This window comes from Hylobates moloch, unplaced genomic scaffold (genome assembly GCF_009828535.3).
Source record: "Hylobates moloch isolate HMO894 unplaced genomic scaffold, HMol_V3 SCAFFOLD_12, whole genome shotgun sequence".
NCBI classification, from domain to species: domain Eukaryota; kingdom Metazoa; phylum Chordata; class Mammalia; order Primates; family Hylobatidae; genus Hylobates; species Hylobates moloch.
Window position 1 is genome coordinate 58698028 of NW_026652287.1, and position 19070 is coordinate 58717097.

The 19070-nt window shown below is 47.9% G+C and overlaps 1 protein-coding gene across 12 annotated transcripts in view; it reads left to right on the forward strand.

Annotated features, from left to right (window-relative positions):
* Positions 1-19070, forward strand: part of ZNF536 (zinc finger protein 536) — a 493271-nt gene that overhangs the window by 128123 nt on the left and 346078 nt on the right. The window lies entirely within an intron of this gene.

Consider the following 19070-nt stretch of genomic DNA (forward strand, 5'->3'; position numbering starts at 1 on the left):
GCCAGTCGATAAAAGCCTCTATCAATTAGGCTTCCACGGTTATCATCAGATATTGGTTTATTAGCAATTGCACAGGTGCAGGGTTCCGGTATTAAGAATCGGAAGGGATAAGAAAAATTCAGGGAAGTACCATAAATTGAGAAGCAAGGGTCTGGGGCTCCAAGGTGCACTTGAAGGCAGAGCACGGGACAGTGGTGGTGCTACGGCCTCGTGTAATATCGTAGGAGAAATATATCTGCAGCATAAGAGTTGGAAGTTTTCCTTTTTTTTTACCCCCTTTATTTGAGTTAGAAAGTGTTGATTTCACACTGTGGTGAGTGTTTTCCATCAGTTTCTTGGTGGGTGTATTTCGTGTTAAGAAAAAGGAACAGCGAAAACCAGCAGTGGTCGCTTCCATCAGTGGATGAGCAGGCCCCCCCCTGGCACCAGTGACTTCTCGGAGCACTGGGTCTCCCCTAGGCACGGTGACAACCCACAGGCTTCCGGGCCCCGGGCTTCCAGACTGAGCTGTTTGGCTAGTTCCTTCTACAGCATATCGCCGGCAGGAGCAATTTTTGGTTCCATAGCTGTTTGGTTGGGAAAACAAGCCTGCAGTTGCCAGTAAGGTTTAGAATCTGCCTGCCAGATAAGGGAATGTCTGCGAAGACTATTTTCCCTCTTGGGAGGCAAAACACAGATGGAGGAGTTAGGAGCCTTACAATATTTAGCTGCTACATTGATGGTGAGGATTCTGCCACGCGGATGCTCACAGTTTTGGAAGGCCCAGTTTAGCATCCATGCCGCAGGCCTCAGATAGGGGAGAAGGGTAAGACTGGCTTCCTCCGGGGGCAGTGAGTACACCAGCTTGTTCTGGAACATTCCACTCTGCTTGCCTCCCGAGATGGAGGAGGTGCTGAAAGGTGCCATTTCCCCTGATCCCAATTGGGATGGGTAGGGAAGAGAAGGATGAACTACCTGCCCAGGTGCCTGGCAGGGTAGAGACTGAGGGGGAGGAAGAGAAGGGACATGTGTGTCCTCTGGGAATGAGACACAGATATCCTTTGGATGGGCTTCTTGGACTCTGTAGAGTAGACAGTAGCTCCAGCCTCGTCAGATTCTCTGACACAGAGGGATGCATTTTATTTCATTGATTTATGTATTTTCATAGAGATGGGGTCTCGCTCTGTCACCCAGGCTGGAGGGCAGTGGTGCAGTCATGGCTCACTGCAGCCTTGACCTCCTGGGCTCAAGCAATCCTCCCGCCTTGGCCTCCCAATGTATTGGAATTACAGGTGTGATCCACTACACCTGGTCATGGTATGCATCTTAAAAAATTAACTACCCTGGCATGCTCTGGGCCTCCTAGAAGATAAAGAACAATTATGTGTTCTGTGGGATTGGCCACATAAAGGTAGGGAGATTTTCCCAGACTGGAAATATACATCCTGGAATAATTTCTGGGTCACATGAACTGGAAGGAGGATTGAAACTTTATATCCAAAAACAAATTTTGTCCCCTGGAGACCAAGAAAGGGGGCAGGTATTAGAAACAGGCAGAGAACATGTGGGCACCATCCTCCCTGCCTCTCGCTGACTTTCAGGCTCCAGACCACAGGCTTCTTGGGCCCTGAAGTTGAATCCTGCCCCAAGTAGTCTGGACCTCGGATGAGCTGGTTAAGAATGGGTTGGAAGTGGGTTAATTCAGCCCCAGAGGCTTTTCTGGACTTTCAGGTTTCCTGCTGGGACTCTTGCTGCTTCTCTTCATCAATGCCCTCCTGATTCTTTGCACTGGACACTCATCCTTTTGGAGTCTTATGTATTAGGCCCTGTTTGTGATGCTGTAAAGAAACACCTGAGGCTGGGTGATTTATAAAGAAAGCAGGTGGATTTGGCTCATGGTTCTTCCGGCTGTACAAGCATGGCGCCAGCATCTGCTCAGCTTCTGCAACTGCATGATGGTGATGCATCATGGAGCTTTTACTCATGGTGGAAGGTGAAGGAGAAGCAGGAGCATCACAGGGTGAGAGAGGCGGCAAGGGAAGGGGTGGGAGAGGTCTCAGACTCTTTCAAACAACCAGATCTCATGTGAGCCAACTGAGCTCCACCTCCTGTCAGTGGCTGCATTAGATTTTCATAGGATCTCAGGCCCCATTGTGAACTGTGAATGTGAGGGATCTAGGTTGCGTGCTCCTTATGAGAATCTAATGCCTGATGATCTAAAGTGGCACAGTTTCACCCGAAACTCTCACTGCCTCCCGATCCATGGAAAAGTTATCTTCCACAAAACTGGTCCCTGATGCCAAGAAGCTTGGGGACAGCTGGCTTAAGCATCTACCTGCCTCTTCTCCCAAAGTGCTGAGATTACACATGTAAGCCACTGTGCCTGGCCCAGAGTGCCACCCTTAAGCACTGATTACATAAACATTGAGGCAACCATTGGTAACTGAATGAATCACACACATCAGACAATGATTTCATGTCCCACCATAATGTAGATTTCCAGACAGCTCTTTGCAAAGATTGGAGGCAGAATTTCGGGGCATGGTTGTCCAGCCTTCTGTAGCTTTATCCTTTAGAAAGACCTCATATTCAGGTTGGGAGGCCCAGTGACTTCCAGAAGGAAAGGCACTCAGAGCCTATAGAACCCTCCTTTTATGTAACAGACACACTGTGTCCCAGGCATCTGTAGGACTCTGGGGACCCTGGGCAGTCTGCACTTCAGGTGCTGATCCTGCGGTGGGCTGGGCTGTCCCGAGTCAGCCCCTGTCCTGGTACAGATGAGTGAGTCAACATCCTTCCCGCGGCAGTAATTGCCTTAGTTAAATGCTGCAGGAGAGGTACTTTGGGAGCACAGAGGAGGGAGTGAATAATTGTAATTTCTATGTGATAATGATGATAAGCCCTGCACATGTGTATGGGGCTTTGCATCATATTCGATCTTCACCACGAGATCTCTGGGCTTTTGGAAGAAAAGATCCCAGCAAACTCCTTTGTAGTTGCTGAACAAGGTCGGTGTGTAAGGTCCCATGGTGGACACTTTCCCAGGGAGAAAACCAAAATCAGAGATAATTTTAACTCTAGAGAGAAGATAGAGTGGAGCTCATTCTGGCGTGTGCATTTCTTGGTATCATCTCAATTAATCCTCCCAAAACCCTTAGCAGGTAGTAGATAGTATGATTCGTTCCATTTCCCGGATGTGGGATCTGAGGCCAGAGAAGTGGCCTGCCCCAAACCTGGGAAGGCCAGGTCTGAGCATAGCTCTTCCTGACCTCAGAGCCTGATCCCTTTTTCCTGCCTCCAACCTGGTGGTTCGAGCATGGTTCTTCCCAATTTTAGAGCCTGAACTCTTAGCTCTTGCACTGGGTACAATGTTGGACAAGACAGACAAGGGCCCTGTCCTCAGAGGACTGATATTATGGAGGTTGAGGGTGGGGAGCAGTAAACAAGGAAACCAGTGGATACGATGACATCACAGAGCAATAAATGCATGAGAAAATGAAACAGGAGAATGGGTGGGGAAGGAGAGGGGTAGTATCTGTACTTGAGAGAGGGTAGGTGGTCAGGGGAGGTCCCCCTAAGGAAGGGACGCTGGCAGCTAGAGGTCTGGAGGACGTGGAGGGGCCAGAGCAAGGTGAAGTTCTGGGAAGAGCATTCGAGCAGAAAGAACAGCATGTGCAAAGGCCTCATGGTGGGGAAGAGCGTGGCATGTCTAAGGGACAGCGTGTAGGCCAGTGTGGCCAGACAGTGATCCCTGGGGAGAGGATGGGTGGGGTGGAGGGCCTTTATCAGGCGTGGCTTTGTAGGCCATGCTGAAGAGTGTGAACTTTCATGTTTAACCAGAGGGAGTGTCTTGAGAAACTCTCCCTTTTCAGGTGTGGAGATGCTCCTAGGTGCCAGGAATGAGTGGCTTGGATTGGCTCTTGGTGGCCTTCATTTTCCTCTGGAGGGATGAGCTGGTGACTTGTCCAAAGCTGGGAATTAGGGATTTCAGGCTCTTTGGTGCAAGAAAGATGGACAGCAGCACTGGGGACCCTGCTCTTGAAGCAGCAGGGCCCATGGCAGCTCCTCAGGCCCCGGCATGAGCTTTCGTGCAGCCCCAGGAGGCCTGAGCCTCCCAGCTATGGGTGCTTGGGGAGAGGGACAGGCAGAGGGCTTCTGGAAGGTATCACAGGCCGCTTAACTTCTCTCACCTCAGATCCCACGTCAGCCCACAGAGTCCAGCTGGGCTGCCCTGCCCAACTATTGCTCACCTCTTCCTTGTACAGACTGTGCTTCTTCCTTTGATCAGGGAGCCTTGGTCTGGCTAAGTCTGTGCCCAGAAGAGAAGAGTGACCCTCAGGGAGTTGCAGACATCTCCTGTTCACTGCAGGGAAACTGGTCATTATGGGTCATCATGCATGCAGGGTGAGTTTAAGGGTGAAGAGTCTTGGTGGTTATAGTTTAGGCCTCTTTCCCTTGGGTAGTGCAGGTATTATTGCCAAGTGGTACTCTCCTCCTGAATTCTAGATCATTCCTAGGCTCATGGAACCCTTGGGCTAGCAGAAACCTTTATGATCAAAGCCATCTTCCTTTTATGGGTGAGAAGATTGGGGCTCAGAGAGGGTAAGGGACTGGCCCAGGATCACACAGCAAGTCATTAGCAGAGCCAGAACCAGAACCCACGCACTTATGTTTGTGTCCAGCTCAGTTCTCACCTGAGCACAGTAGGCCCTCCTCACCTCCCCCGGGATGCCCAGGCAGATCCAGACAGCTTGGGGGCCACTTGTGGTAAACTGAGGCTCCAGCTTGTGTTTGGGTGGTGGGGTTTGTGTCTTTTTCATCTCAGTAGCTCTCACAGTCCTTAGGACCGTTTCTGGCCCACTGAGTGGTTAGCAATCACTTGTTGTGTTGATTGACTAGCCCCCTTGCTTCTGAAACTTGTAATCATTAGAACTTGCTGCATTTTGGTTTAAGCAAACCAAATATATGACAAATCCACATTTCTTTCTGAATTTTCTGACATGCAGGAATGGCAAGACCCAAGGTCTGCCCAAGTCTAACTTATGCCAACACTCAGGATGCAATCAGGCCAGGATGCTGGCTGTGAGTTTCTGGTATCTGGAGAAGTGATTTCGGATGCCCTTCAGGGATTCCAGCAGGCCCATTTTAGGGTCAGACCATGAAAGTTTTGCACAAAGACAATCAAGGCTGAAGCAGCTCAGCCTGGGGCAGGTTTTGGACTCTGCTCCTGAATGTGTTCTTATGGCCCACCCTGTCACTGTGTGACCTGGGCAGGTCTCTTCCTGGAGCTGTCATAACCCCAAATTTAGAGTGCAATTGGTAAATGCATGGAGCTGAGTGTGCACACAGCAGCCTGGGGAAAGCTGGCCCATCAAAAGGGACCGCCACTACCACCTAGCTTCCATCCATTACAGCCGTCTAGGAGTGTGGGCCGAGTTTGTCCAGGTTTTCAGAGTTTTAAAAGAAAAGTCAGAAAAAAAGGAATCCAGTTCTTTTTAAAATTTTGTCTCTGTTGTTGGTAACAACTTCAAGTTTTCAAAACACTTTCTGTAAACATAAGTGTGTGTGTGGACTGGCTGGAGCTGGGGCCTGTATTTGGTGATTCCTGAGCACAGGGGCAGACACAGCGTGCATGGTGTGGGGAGGGCTCTCTGCGAGGATTGGCCAGTGCCGCCCTGAGCTGCCCCCGGGACAGCCTGGTCTGGAGCGTATGAGGTGCAAATGGCTTGGAGCATTGCAGGTCCCTGGCCCCACGCTTCTCCTGGCCCTGAGTTCTCATGCTGCTGAATGTGGCTGTGCCACGGGGAGGCCAGCGTTCCTTACTGCATGGGTAGGCCATTGCTCAGATGTGGGCAGCGATGCAGAAGTCCCTGTCTTCTGGGGGAGGCAGTCAGGACGCCCCTCTGCAGGCATCTGGTTCCACTTTTCCTTCTTGTCTCCCCAGCACCTGAGTTACAGGGTGCCCACCCATTCTACCAATGTCGGCAGTGGGGATGAGGGAGGGGATGGCCAAGTTCCATCCTTGTGGGGAGTTGGACAACCCCTCCCCACACCACCTGGGCAAGGGCTGTTTGGAAAAACACTTCTGCCTCCTCTGAGTCCGATTCTGCCCTCACGTGTGGCTGATCCACTGACTTTTCTCCCCTGCATTTGGGAAGCAGCGGTCCTGATCCTCCGCCATGCTGAACGAAGCTTTCGGGTCTCTGGGCTGCAACTCGACAGGGGCAGTTGACCCAGGGCCTGCATTGACCCTGGGACAGGCGGAAGGACAAGATGCTTTCTGTGGTGTGAGGCCACCTGCTGAGTGAGAGAAAGTGTCAGGGCTGCCCTGCCCACCTATTGCTCACCTCTTCCTGGTCCAGACTCTGCTCCTTCCTCAAAGGGAGCCAAAGACCTCAGCTTCCCCCATAAGAAGAGTCTGCGGGTCAGAGAGGCAAGCAGGTGGCCCAGCATCTTCAGAGCTGGGGGAGGAGATTGGGGCAGGCCCCCAGATAGCTGCTGAGCATTTCCTTCTACCGAAAGTACCATGCAGCGAGCTTGGGCGTAGTGAAAGTGCTTGGGACGGGGTCGGCTCGGGTCCGGACCTCACTTCCTGTTGGCCCCTGCCCGGCTCCCTTGTTTTCTGTACCCTCCCTTCATCCTGTTCACATGCAACATGGAGTTTCTGTGTGTGTAATATTATTTGTTTTTATTTCTGTAATCCCTTTATTGTTTGCACAACTGCTGTCAGACTGTTGCCTGAAAGTATCACAGGATAATTGCAGAACGCCTGCATAAGTAATTTCTTATGAAATCGGGCCTTGTCTGCATATAAAATTGTTTTTCGTTGCTGCATGCACGGACTTTATTATATCGAGGCTATTTACCGGGCTTGCACCTTTCCCACAGGCCACAGAGATGGCAGTGTCTGACGCCGGGAAATAATGAAACACGATCAGTATTCTTTTTTGGTCAGATGACATTTCTGGAAGGTGACAGTCGGTCCGACGCGGTCAGAAAGAGCCTGGCCTTGGAAGGAGGGAAGGCGTTTGCTGAAATGGGGACTTGGGGTCCGGCTTCCCAGGCTTCTGCTGGGGAAGGCCACTGGCTAAGCCCGCCTTGCACTGGGCATTTCTTCCAACCACGTTTTTGCGATATTAATGGTGTGTGGTAGTGAAAGAAATGTGTTTTATTCTCGAGTCTAACCCTGCTGTTATCAAAGTAACTTCCAGCTTATTAGCGACAAAGGACTTTTCTCCTCTCTGCTGCCCTGTTCGCCAGGGCTTCCTGAATTAAACTGCTGTTTCCTGTCCTTTATATGCATGACCACATCTGGGTAGCCTGCTCACAGCCCTGCTGCTTAATAACAATCACCTTCCCTTTCAGTCTCTGTTGATTGTTTCTAATTCACTCTGACAGATAGTGCCTGACAACTTGCCGGCTTTTCCCTCCCTCCGTGACCTGAAGTTACTCACAGCACTTATATAGTCTGTCATTTTTAATATTTGATTTCATTTTAAGTTATGTGTTTTACTGAGAAGATGAAACCAAAAAAAAAGGGGACTTGTAATGGAACATAAATTTAACCCTTCTTGCCATTCGGCACCCGACGGGAGAACTCTCCCTGTGTGCCTGGGCGACAGCTTCTCCTTTTCTGGAATCCCTGATGCTGCTGCTGGATTTTCTTCTCTTTCCTTCTTTCTTTTTTTCTCTTTTTCTTTTTTCTTTTCTTTTTTTTTTTTTAAGCCTTCTTTTTTTCATTTCTGGAAACAAAAGCTTCATGTCATATTTTTTTTCCCTTTAATGGGGCTTGATTACTTTATAGAGCTAATTATGGTGCTTTTTGCTTTGTAATGAGGGTCCAATTGTTAGAGCTTTGGGGGGCTTTACTATGGAGGGAGAGCATCCAGGGAGAGGCCTGGCGAAGTGGAAATGACTGGCTTCCATGAAGGCGTCAGACACGCGCCATGGACCTTTCTTTTTGGAGGTCTTTCTCTTTGTGCCAGCTGTTGGTGCAGAGAAATGCCACTTCTCTCTGGGCTTGGCATGTGCCACTCGGAGTAGGACCTTCCAAAGAGTGGGGACCAGGTGGGTGGTGGGGTTGAGCCTGGACGTCAATTTCTTCTGCCACGTTCACTCTGAATCTGCCCCTGCGGGCAGCCTGGCAAGGCAGGCGTCCTCCGGGGTGGGGTGGGTGCGGCGGGCATCCCACATCACTTCAGGGTCCACTCCGCTGTGACTTTGCCTTTTGTTTGACATAAGACAAAGGCTCCTGTGTCCCTCTTGGCCCTTCAGAGGTCGAGAGCTGTGAGGCCGTGCATTAGGTCAGCTTTGCAAATAGACACCACCAACTAAAAAAAGAGGCACATTAACCCATGATGCCTCACTGCTGCCACTGGTCCTACTGCGGGTGTCTGTTTCGCACAGTGGGGCATGGGCAGTTGAGAAAGTGCAGGAAGAGAGATCTGGGTTGGATCTCAGTTTCAAACATTTCAACTTCACCATCGTCCATGGCCCAGCCTCCCTGGGACCAAAGGTCCTCTGAGTCTGGGAGCTGCCATTCTCAAGGCCCTGTCCAAGTGTTTTCAGATACTTGCAGTGGCAATTGTGCCAGAGGCAGAGGTGTGCCAGTCCTCCAGGCAGAGGCGGGCGACTTTCCTAGTGAGCTCCACAAGATGAGAGCTGCATTTCAACACTTTGTTGTAAAGGTAGTCGGCTGGGAACAGTGCGATGCAGTCTGGTCCTCTAGGAGGCTGCTTTGCAGAAAGTACTAGGCTTGGACTCCAAAGAAGCAAAGGGCCTCCAGGTGGGCTGGCTCCACTGTCCATGGTTCAGACGTTCCGGCCACTTCCCTGCTGTTCTACGACTCTTGGGTCCAGGCCTGTGGAAGGAAGTCCTGTAAGGGCCAGTCACTCCTGTCTTGACCGAGCTACTCCCACCGTGACTCATTCGCCTGGAGAGTTTCCTTTGCCAAGCCTACTCCTTCAAGAACCTTGGTCCTACCTCTTTCCCTGGGCACTGTGGGTGAACTGAGGAACTGGTGCTTAGTGAGGACTTTGCTCATTGCTTCTTTGTCTTCTTCCAAAGGGGGTGAAAAAAGGCAAGAACAGCAATCTATTTTGACAATTTCTCAGCGGTGCTTGTATATTTGGAAAGCATTGCCTTTGTTTTGAGACATGTTATTTATTTATTTATTTTTTTTGAGACAGGGTCTCCCTCTGTTGCCCAGGCTGGAGTGCAGTGGTGCGATCTTGGCTCACTGCAACCTCGCCCCCTGGGCTCAAGTGATTCTCCTGCCTCCGCATCCCGAATAGTTGGGACCACAGGCACACGCCACCATGCCTGGCTAATTTTTGCATTTTTGGTAGAGACGGGGTTTCACCATGCTGGTCAGGCTAGTCTTGAACTCCTGACCTCAAGTGATCTGCCTGCCTCAGCCTCCCATATTGCTGGGATTACAGGCGTGAGCCACTGAGCCCAGTCAAGACGTGCTAATTAAAACAAAAAAGGAAGGTCATGCAAAAAAAGCAAAATAGACACAAACCATTGCCTTCCTGCAAGAGTGAGTCAGTGGAGAAGTGAGGAGAAAATGGCTTCTCTCTTTCACTGACCCAGGTAGTCTCTATTTATTTATGTTTGTGGAGATGGGGTCTCCATCTGTAGTTGTCCAGGTGGGAGTGCAGTGGTGTGATTGGATTTCACTGCAGCCTCAAACTCCTGGGCTCAAGTGATCCTCCCACCTCAGCCTCTCAAGTAGCTAATACTACAGGTGTGCATCACCTTGCTCGGCTCATTCTTTTATTTTATTTTTTATAGAAATGGGGTCTCACTGTGTTGACAGGCTGGTCTTGAACTCTTGGCCTCAAGCGATCCTCCCACCTCATCTCCCAAAGCTTTGGGATTACAGGTGTGAATCAGTATACCTGGCCCATCCAGATGGTCTTTATGTTCCTGGCAATGGACCAGGTGAGACAGAAAATAGGGGAAGAAATATATGTTGTTTTTAAAGTTTTTTCCAAATCCCTCAATAGTTGTAACCTTCTGGGGGACACAAGGCCTTCCTTGACATATGTCGTGAGTGTGTGCGGGTGTGATATGGGCTGTCAGCAGTCTTTGGCAGTGATGTTGATTCTCACTGGCCAGGAGGACCCTTTCCTTCACCCAAGCGCAGTGAATCTGGGCTGAAAGGACCCAGTGCCATGAGGAAGAATACATAGAGGGAGACCAGGACCACCATTCCCTTTTGCTTTTAGGAGGGCAGTGGAAATAGGATCTTTTTTGTTTTGTTTTGTTTTTTTGAGACGGACTCTGGCTCTGTCACCCAGGCTGGAGTGCAATAGTGTGATCTCGGCTCACTGCAACCTCTGCCTCCTGAGTTCAAGCGATTCTCCTACCTCAGCCTCCTGAGTAGCTGGGATTACAGGGGCCCACAACCATGCCCAGCTAATTTTTGTAATTTTAGTAGAGATGGGGTTTTGCCACATTGGCCAGGCTGGTCTCAAACTCCTGACCTCAAGTAATCCACCCCCCTCAGTCTCCCAAAGTGCTGGGATTACAGGCATGAGCCATGGCGCCCGGCCAGAAATGGGATCTGAAAGAAATTTCAATATTTAAGGTTTAGCCTCCAGCAGGCAAAATCAAGCTTTTTTCTTTCTCCTCCCCACAAAGGACTGCTGGGCTTACCATTGGTTCTTGTTTACGAGTGTAAGAGGCCAGGGGCAGTGGCTCACACCTATAACCCCAGCACTTTGGGAGGCCGATGTGGGCAGATCACAAAGTTGGGAGTTTGAGACCAGCCTGGCCAATACGGTAAAACCCTGTCTCTACTAAAAATACAAAAATTAGCTGGGCGTGATGATGCATGCCTGTAGTCTCAGCTACTTGGGAGGCTGAGGCAAGAGAATCGCTTGAACCTGGGAGGCAGAGGTTGCAGTGAGCCGAGATTGTGCCACTGCACTCCAGCCTGGGCAACACAGTGAGACTCCATCTCAAAAAAAAAAAAAAAAAAAAGAAAAAAAGACTGTGAGAGAAATTGGGGTTTGAAATTAAGGAAAGACTTTGATGTGGCTCTTGTGCAGCAGGTCTTTATCTATTACCTGGTGGGCTGCAACAAGGTCCCTAGAAATCTAGGCTGACAAGAGGAGGGGGACACATTATTTCCCGACCTATTCCCCACCTGCCCAGAGTGCCGCAATCCAGATCTTCTGTGCACCCAGCATCGGCAGCATGTATGTTCAGTTACCATTGAGGTCTGGATGACCCTCGGTAGCACTGCTGTTTTGATCCCTTGAGTTTTCTCAGGAGGCAGGCTATCACCAGGGCTGTGGATTCCTGGGGCCCTGAGAATTCATTGACAACTGCGCCTAAAAGAACGTTGCCTGTAGGGAAGTAAGGTGCACACTTTTTCAGTACACTCTGAGCTGGCGGAAGCATACAGAGACCCCGGCTACTCTACCCAGAACCACCATCCTAGGCAATGATGGGCTACAGCTACAGAGGGGAAGAACCTACACATCACAAACCACATCACAAAGTAGAACACAACCAGTGTCACCTCTGAGATTCAATGGAGAGCCATGAATTCTCAGGCGAGAGGGAGAGATCAGTTAATAAAAGCAATAAGAATAAATTGTTGACTATAATAAAGAAGCTAATAATTGTTGTGCACTTCCTCTGTGCTCAGCACTGTGCAGTGATTTAAAGAGAGGAAAAACTGGGCTAGTTTTGAGGCTCAGGAAGAGCTTCATGGAAGGGCTGGCCTTGGAGCTGGACCTTGAGGGACCAGGAAAATATTCACCAATCGAGATGGGAGAAGGCAAAAGAGAAGCTTCTTGCAGAAGGCAGGGGTTTGTCAGATGCATTTGCAGATTTGGGAGGGAGAATTGAAGTGGTCATTCCCAGCAGAGACAAGAGAGGGGGAATCTGGAAAAACCGAGGGCGGATAGGTATGTTGGAGAATGTTAAGCATCTCTGTTTCATTGGAATTAGGATACAGGTATAAGATGTATAGGATATAGCATAAGAGCAGGCAAGAGTGGAGGTGTAGGCTGGAGCCCCATGGTGAACAAAGCTGTGTGCCCAATTAAGGTATTTGTGACTCACTGGGATATAGCCAAGAATGGAGCCACTAGAAAACCATTTGCTGAACTGACACAGGGAAAGTGGGAATGGGAGAAAGAGAATCACCCTAGCCAGGCACAGAGGCTCATGTCTGTAATCCCAGCATTTTGGGAGGCTGAGGTGGGCAGATCACTTGAGCCTAGGAGTTCAAGACCAGCTTAGACAACATAGGAAGACCCCAACTCTACAAAAAAATACAAAAATTAGCTGGGCATGGTGGCGTGCACCTGCAATCCTAGCTACTTGGGAGGCTGAGGTGGGAGGATGGCTTGAGCCCAGGGGTCAGTGAGCCAAGATCCCACCATCGCATGCCGGCTTGGATGACAGAGAAAGATCCTGTCTTAAAAAATAACAATAAAAGAGAATCACCTCACCAGCCTCTTGCAGAACTCGCTGTTGCCTTTCTCTTGATTGAGGCTTATAGTGACTGCAGGAAGAAAGATGGAAATTGGGACAGGCTAAGTTTGGGGTGTCCAGACAGTGTTCAGCATGCACAGGGTGCATTGCAGGCAGTCCCAGCACGCTCTCAGGCCAGGGCATGAACTGTACACAAGCAAGTTGGCCTTAAGATAACAGCAAAAAGTGATGACTCTTTAGAAAAGAAAAACACCCTTTATATTCATCAGGGTCATATGTGTTTTTCTTTTCATATGTATACAAAAGAGGTACTTTGGGTGATAAAAGGGGTATATGCCAATATGAAGAGCAGGGAAGAACAATGGAACAATTAGCAGATTCATCAGTTCTCCTGCTTATACTTCAGTTCCAAGAGTAAAATGTTAGTTTGTTCAACTCCGCGCTTTACGCCTTGATCACAGTGTGAAAAGTGTTGACTAAGCTTAGCTTCCTGGTCGGAGGGTCAAGACCCGTGGCTTTTAAACATGCTTATATGAAATCCAAACATTCATGGTCACTGGTGATCTGAAATCAAGGCACAACTTATGAAACGAACATGTAATTATCTTGTTTACTCAGGGTATAAATAGAGTTCATGCATTTTAAAATTTTTCTTCCTGATAAGGACTTTCGCCAGCATTTGGTCTTTAGATAGGCATGTGCTCTCTCTCTCTCTCTCTCTCTCTTTCTCTTTCTCTCTGTCTCTCTGATGCTCTTGTTCTTTCTCTTCTTCGTCTTTTTTCTCCTGTCCCTGTTCCTCCCCAAAGTTTCCTTCTCCCCTCCCTTCTCTGTTGTCTTTCTCTCTTCCCTCTCTCTTCCTCCCCCTTTCTCTCCTTTAGAAGGGAAGGGACTGCTAGTGCTTGTTGCCCCTGCAAGAGGCAGGAGCAGCCATTGCAGTTCTTCCTAGGAGTATTTCCTGCTTCCCACACAGCTTTGGTGGGGGAAACATGCTTCCCAGGGAGGCCGTGGTGTGCTTGAACATACCATTGCCACTTCTACGAATGTGGGCAAGGGCCACGAAGCCCACGTCTGCCTTGGACAACCCAGCTGACCACCAGGTCCTGTGTAGCAAGGACTCCCGTGGAGGTAACCTTCCCAGGCACTCCCTGCGGGGGCTCTGCTTCTGCAGGGAGTGGGAGGGCTGACTCCTTAGCTCTAAACTGACCACTGCCAGCATTCTCACACCTAATTTTGGAGTTTTTCCAGAGTGAGAACCACCTGCTTGTGGACTTTAATAGTTTTCAAGTAGGCACACTTTTTCCCATAACATATTATATTTAGCTTTGTCCTGGATAATAATAGCCACTAAATCTCTGGTTGAATTTGCCAGTTATGTATTTTTCATATCAAACATCAAAAGAGTTATATAAGCCTTCATTTTTTAAAAAATAGGAGTTTCTCTATGTATCATCTGAAATCTTGCTATGTGTCTGGTGATCTCTGTGAAACTTTGGGGCACTGTTTGGGATTTTCACATCTAGCCGGGTTCTTGGAATCTAGTGCAAGGAAGTCACCCCCCCAAACCCCTGAGGAAGCCCCACGCCAACTCCTCCAGCCCACAGCAAGTTCTCCTCTGTCTTCGTGGTCCTTTCCTTTGAATCCCTAATTGCCATTTAATCTTGTGCCACTCTGGTCACATCTGACAACACTGTGAGCGGCTGCTGGGCAACGCTTTCTGGCTCTGTCACTTTCCCTTCTAAATTGCAAGACTCTTGAGAGTGGGCACCATGTTCTTCCATGTCAGCCAAAGTGCCCGATCAGTTGAGCTAGCTGTCAGTCTGTCTATCTATCTATTATCTACCTATCATATCTAACTATCTCCCTCCTTCCTTCTTTCCTTCCTTCCTTTTTTCCTTCCTTCCTTTCTCCTTTCCTCCTTCCCTTCCTTTTCTCTCTCTAGATCTATCATCTTATCTGTCAATCTATCTATGTATTTAGCATCTCTCTATATACAGATAGATCTATTTACTTTTCTTCCTCTCTAGATCTATTTATCATTTGTCTATCTATCTATCATCTATCTATCTATCTATCTATCTATCTATCTATCTATCTATCTATCATCTATCCATCTATCCCCTATTTTCCCTTGCCACTCCCTCTCTTCTCTTTCATCCTAATTGATGAGCCAGGTACTGTTTTTGGCCCTGAGAATGTAGCAGAGAACAAAACAGCCACAGTCCCTGCCCTCTTGTAGCTGACATTCCAGTTGGAGTCAGGCAATAAATACACAAATACTATTCTATAGGAAGAAGCCAGAACACCATTTGTTAGGGCAAATGTCACACCAAGTGTTCAAACAAGGGGATCTGAAGCTGAGGGATTGAGGGCTGACTGAGACTGAGTGATAAGGGAAGGCCCTCTGGGGAGGGGACACTGAGTCCCATGAGGATGGTAGCGCCTGGACAGAGGACACAGCAGGTATAAAGGCCCCAAGGCAGCGACAGGCTGGATGAGTTTGAGGAGCAGAAAGAAAATGCAATAAAAGGATGACGCTTATTTTGTTTCACCTTCGACAAGGGTCAGTTTTTCCATTTCTCACTTGCTAGGGGCAGTGGCCCTTTTTCCATGGAAGAAAGTCTGACCACTCACCTCTGAAAGCCCCTCCACCACATCCCTTCTGCTGGGGTGCTTGGGACGTTCCATGCTGTTCCCTTGCAGGGTTGGAGGGCGGGAGGGGAGCGTGCCGTGGTGAGGCCACCGCTGACATGCTAATATTTCATTTTAATCTTGAGTGCCAGGTTACTTCCTGAATGAAGTGTCTCAGACAAAGCTCTAACTTACACAAAATAAAAGAGTTTAATGCTAATTACACATCTTCTGACTACTGAAGCCATATTTATTGATGGTCTAAAAACACCATTGAGGTGGATGGACTGGCTGTCTGTCTTGGCTAGAAATGCACCTGGAGTGCCTTTAGACTCCTTTGCAATTCACACCTGCGTGCCCCATGCATGGCAAAGCCCAGGGCATGTGGACGTGGAGTGTGGGGAGCTGGAGCGATCCCTTTGGCTTTCTCTACCAGGTGGATAGATCAGAGCCTTCAACGCGCATTTGATTCAGGAGGTCTGGGGTGGAGCCCGAGCTGCTCACCTTCAGCTCCCGGGAAGTGCTGGTGATGCTGGTCCCATGGCAGCAGCACAGTGAGACTTGAGAGTCTGGAGTAGCTGAGGGGCAAGCACGCTCTGATCTTGACTCCTGGCCTCACAGATCACAGGGAATCACACCCACAAGCAGAGGCTTGCACTTCACGGTCTTGCCTACCAGCTTGATCTCTCCCTTCTTTTCCTCCTTCCTGTGTCCCAGTCCTTCCTCCTGCACCTTCCCGTGTAGGTTTTGCTGTGGGCTCTCCAAGGCTAAGCACAGCATTTTCTCACGCTTGTTAAAGTATCCATTGCATGGCTGGACCACCATCTCCTACCCCGTGCCTTGGTTCTGGTTGTCTGAGCTTCATGCCTGGTCTCCCCACCTAGACTTTGAGCCACTCAAGGGCAGAGCCTCTGTCCCTCCTTCCTACTCCTGTCCCTCCTGGGTTCCTAGATTCTTCTTGTGATGACAAGGAGGAAGCATATACTCCCCCACTCTCTGCAAGGAGAGACTCACGGAGGGCAGAGCTGGCTGCAGCAGCCACATGTTGATGGAACGTGGTGGGGTGGGGCCCGAAACACAAGTCGTGGTCTTCCAGTCCATCCTCCAGTTTCTCCTTAGCGTATCTTCTTTTGACCATATCTTTCCTCTCATCAGCATTCTCTGAATGGTGCACACTACGGCTGCAAAACTCTAGTTGCCAAATACAACCAAATCCTCTCCCTCCATCTGTCTACACAGAAACCTCACTACCTCGCTTGCCTTTGCCCTTTGCAACTGAAGCCACTTATGAGCTCTCTGGCAGCCACACGGACATCCCATTGATGTGCCTGCGAGGGCAACAGCATTTCCATCAGTGGCTGAGGTTGTGACCACCTGGAGAAGGCACCCTGGTGGCTGTCCGTGGGGAATGTGGGTTTAATGTTGCTGGAGCTTTGGATTTTTCAAGCAAAAGCAGGAATCTCTATTTTTACTTGAAACTCAACAAATTGATGACCCTTACATATCTTTTCTTAAATTGCCATGTGAGCCACACAAGTTATGAGTTGGTGGAATTCAGCGAGCAGATCTCAAGGTGTGGCCTCTGCTACAAACCAACGGTAGGGAGGATTCCACGGATTCGACAGGGGAGAAGCTCACCGGGTCCGAGGGAGGGGACTGGTGGAGGCTGGGTCCTTAGCCGCTCCCCTTTCTTGGTGAAGGAGTATCACATGGAAAGGGCTTTGAGGACTCAGGAGCCATTTTGCAAATGTAGACCCTGATGTGGCTCTCAGGCATCAGGAAAACTCATTCTTTACACCAGCTTGTCTGTAGCCCACCTATAATTAGCATCTGAAATTTCTAAATGAACTGCCTGATCCAGTAAATTTAGCAAACTTGTTGTGAAATGTTATCAAATCGTCTCCCTCCAACTGTCCATGCAGACGCCGCACTACCTTGCTTGCCTTTGCTCTTTGGAACTGAGGCGCTTATGTGCGCTGTCTGGCAGCCACGCAGACATCCCATTTATGTGGTCTATAATGAGTTTATTAGTGTTTCACTGCCTTGTTGCTATTAAGTTTTATCAGTTTCAGCTTCAAGAGCACAAGGTTAAATTTTCAATAGAGTTTTCGCAAAGTTTAAGTGGGATTAAGATTGTTAAAAATATGTCCAAATGGTGGAACCATGTATTTGGTTTGATGATACTATTTCTGCCCACTCAAGGATTTTTATCTCTTATTTATAAATGTAACACTTTTCTGAAAACCAGAATGGTATCACAGGGCTCAGATTTTCTTTTTGCAAATGAAACATGAATGCATTAAATGTGGAGGATCACACTGAAGCTATGTCAACTGAGTCCGACCCGTCTGCGATTGTGCAGTCTCGATGTTGCTGTCACTGTCCCGGGGTGTGGTTTTGACTGGCTGTTGCTTTGACCTGGCAAATAAAAATTATAAAGGAAAAAACAAAATTCTTCCACAAATTGCAAAGGGATGAATTATGACATTATTTTCTCCCTGTACCATAAGATAAGCAGGTTCTCCTCTGAAAATACGTGTGTGCATAATTGAATATGATTAACCTGGGTCTGTTCTGTAATTCTTGAGCAATGTTTTTTTTTAGAAGGAAACCAACTCAGGAGTTTCTTCAGTGGCTGCAATCAGAATAAAGTGGTTCCACTTTTAGGTTAAGAGAAAAAAAAATAGTAATAGGCTGAGCTGCTATTATGGAAGGTTTATTATTATTGGTACATAAGCTAGCTGGGGGTTTAAGCACAGAGCAGTTGGATAATTTAGCTAGCTCCTGGATCCAATTAAAAAAAATCTATGTTGTGTCCACAGTAGGGGGATGGCCATTGCTGAGAAAGCACTCTAACGTGGATGGTGACACACCTGTGGCATTCTCTTGGTTATACACAGTTTGGGATGCAGAATGCTCTAAATCCTCTCATTACTGCCTTGGAGAAGGCAGACACTTCAAACAGTTCTCCATTTATCTGAGATTACCAGTTAAACTCGTTAAAAAGCAACTATGGCTTGTTCACTCAATTGGCTGTTGGGAAGATTTCCGTGTTCTGTAGCAATGGCAACAACGTGGCTTTGATTAGTGGAGTGCTATACTTTTTAGGGGAGACCTTTTCTAACTTAATTTATGACTCTGGTTGAATGGCGTCTGTGCTGGGGTATTACGTATTTCCCCAACTATTGTACCTGATGTCAATAAAGGTGCATTTAGGGAAATTTGAACTAAAACCCCAGGGTGTTTTTGTTCTTTGGGGAAGCAATGCGCCATAAACATTTTGAGCTTGAGCCAACAACCTCCCCTGACCATGATTGCAAATTACTGTAGAATGTATGGATTGCTGGTAGAACACTATTTGAGGAAATCTGTATTTTATAGAATGTCACTTTTACACACAATCCAGGCAAAACAGAGGGGAAAAAAACTAAACAGCAGACAGTATTCTCTTGAATGAAGATTATGACAAAAAATGTTACAAAAATCAAGCTCTAAATATGGCTTTTTATTTAATCATTATTACATCAATCATCAATATCAATACTTAACAGCAAGCTGATAATGTAGCCAGTAGGTGAAACAGCTATTAAAAAGTGTAAAAAAATGATTAATCAGGTACGGGGGGGTATTAATGCCCTCCAATTATTAAATGATAAGTATGTATTTTTGAAAGTGTTTGTTTTTAATAATCAACTGTAATACTAGTTTGCAAAAACGTAATTGCTTCTTAATTTTGCATTTTAGCTTCTTTGTGCTGGGTACAAAGGTAGTATATTTCTGTAGTTATTGTTTGCAGCACTCCGTGTAAAAAATCACGTTCATTTCAAGAAGCTGTTATGGTATTGATTGTGGTAAAGACTTCCATTAACTGACCAATCTAAATCTCATAAGTGATGTCAGGATAGTTATGCATTTGCTTGGTTCAAGTATTCAGCCATTATGTTAGAATGCAGGCAGTGTCTGAATATGGCTGTTAAATTATTTCTAAATACCGAACCAGAACAGCT